Genomic DNA, 2,429 nt, shown 5'->3' with positions numbered 1-2,429 from the left:
TCCGAGTCTGTTTATATAAAATATTGACCATAGTCAACTCAAGTCATTTTAAGGCAAAATTTCACATTTTCTTCAATTTTCTGCATAAAATTTTCCGAATTAGGACACAGACTCCGCACGCAAATCGAAAAATACTAAATGGAGCTAATCGAGATCTCGAAACACAGGAATAGAGACAAAATCTCGAAATGACCTATCGGGTCATCACATGTCCTAACAAAACGTATGTTTTTAGTTTTATAATTAATTAAACTAAATATTATTAATTTAGAAAATATATATCAATTATTTTTACAATATTAGTTATAAAAATATGATTGCTAATTAATGTATATTCAAGAAAATATATGCATCTTAAATACCAAATATAATATCATTTATACTTATAAATAATCATTCATATGCATATATATTTATTATATTAACTTTTAAGTTTTGATAATTACTTTATTTAAAATATAATCTAATTGTGTAATTACACTTATGCAACCAAACAGTATGCTTGTAATTACAATGTGATTATGTTATGACAAACAAACAGGTCGTCATAATTACTATATTGCGTAATTACAAGGGTGTGTAATTACTACTCTAGTAATTACACCAATTCCAATTATTGGATGATTTTCCAAATAGACCCTAATAAAGGACCTTTAAAATTTGGATAACATTCATTGAAGATTGGTTTTGCTATGGTAGTTTTACTGACACCTCCCATGCCCCAGATTCCAACAAATTGGGCATCATGTGACATAGTTCATGACAACTTATTCATTAATTCTCTGACACGAGAAATAATTCCTACTGGATGCCTTGCCACGTTCATGTATCTGCGGTTTAATTTACACAAGACCTCCAGAATAATCATCTAGATGAACTTTGCCTCACCAAATATTGTCTTAGAGTTGAGCGAGAATCAGATTTATTAATAACAACTTACTATTGCTAGGCAAGGAATACAAGCAACAACCGACCAAATATTCGTCTTAGAGTTAGAAGGGAATCAGATTTTACTAGTAACAACTTACTATATATTTTAGAGGCTACAAAATGTAGAACTTTAATATTTGCAGTAAAATTGGGAGTAAATCAGATTTTCTCTGGAGCAAACTAGATTTTATTTAAGAAAAGTTTGTAATAACTTTTGACCCTAGAGCCCCATGTCCCTCCTATATATAGTGATATGCTTTATCAGTCACCATCATTCTCAATACAACTTAGCCTATCTGGGGAGATGATGAGGGCTACCATCACTGAAGAGGACGACGATGACGACGATGGAATCCAATTCCAGCAGGAATCCTCTTCATGGATTCTTCAACATTGAATCAATGAGTTACCAAGTTTGTAAGTTCCTCTCTTCGTTTATGCTTTGATTCTAATCTTTGATGTGTCGATCTGCCTTTTTTGTTTATAAAAGTCCCATAAAAAGTAAAAGACATTGAGTCTAATAAATTATATCTAATGACTGGTTAATTTAATTTACAGTGTGCATGGTTTGTGGTTTTGCTGCAATAATAAAGGACGGAAGGTTTGATTCACTTGGAAAGGGGACGTTAACTCCTTTGTCTTCCTTTCCTCCGACGGTAGCCTTGAGCTTTCTTGTCTCTTGTTGCGAGTCTCAACCCATTGCGTGTCGATCATATTATCATGTAAAGTACGATCAGAATTATTCGGAGACTATGGATCAACATAAGAAGTTAATCTAGAGGATACATGGCATTTACTTGGGTTTTTCCCCTCCCGGTGAAGAACAAGTTCACAGCCGAATCCTGAACCTTCTTTGGGAGGAAGCATGAAAATTTCAAAGTAATCATGTTTTCGAGTAGCAGCCTTCATTTCTTGAATTGATCGCAAGGATAGAAGGATTGGAAAAAACTCGTGAGAAGAGCAACAACAGACCAACTTTATTATGGGAGATATGGGAAGAATAAAACAATAGATAGCATGTTAATTAAATATTCGTATTTGAAACATTTAGACTTAGATAATCAGAATGTATTGATTTGTATAGGATAAGAGAACTTTTTTCAGGCTATTAGCTTTCGTATGTAAAGTGTAAACTGGTATTGTAATACGAATCTCCATTTATTGTCTTGATTGTTTTAAGTGAATTTCCACATTTGCAATTTTATTTTCATTTGTTATTTTATCATCTAAAGAGCCATCTACTGTAGACGTTTGTTTTTACACCTCTTTTTTATCTAATAAACATATAATCCTCCTTCATGCTTACACAACGTGAGAAACATACAATATTAAAATCAAACTTAAATAGTAGTATTAATATATAAACTATGAAAGGCAATTTTAAAAGAGTAGAGAAATTATCTGCTCTTATTTATGTTGCATCATTGTTTAATGTTAGGACGATTATTTAGTTAAGCAGGGGCGGCCCAACATCATCCGAGGCCTAAAGCAAAGCCTTA

At 32.4% G+C, this 2,429-nt stretch overlaps 1 long non-coding RNA gene across 1 annotated transcript; it reads left to right on the top strand.

Moving 5' to 3' along the window:
• The first annotated feature begins 1,200 nt into the window (after positions 1–1,200).
• LOC104118466 (uncharacterized) lies at positions 1,201–2,098 on the top strand. Its single transcript, XR_691264.4, has 2 exons — positions 1,201–1,347; positions 1,489–2,098. It is a non-coding gene; the product is annotated as an uncharacterized lncRNA (long non-coding RNA).
• The last annotated feature ends 331 nt before the right edge of the window (positions 2,099–2,429 follow it).

This window comes from Nicotiana tomentosiformis, chromosome 4 (assembly GCF_000390325.3).
Source record: "Nicotiana tomentosiformis chromosome 4, ASM39032v3, whole genome shotgun sequence".
NCBI classification, from domain to species: Eukaryota; Viridiplantae; Streptophyta; class Magnoliopsida; order Solanales; family Solanaceae; genus Nicotiana; species Nicotiana tomentosiformis.
The sequence above is the reverse complement of the archived record's forward strand: the minus strand, read 5'-3'. Positions and strand labels throughout refer to the sequence as shown.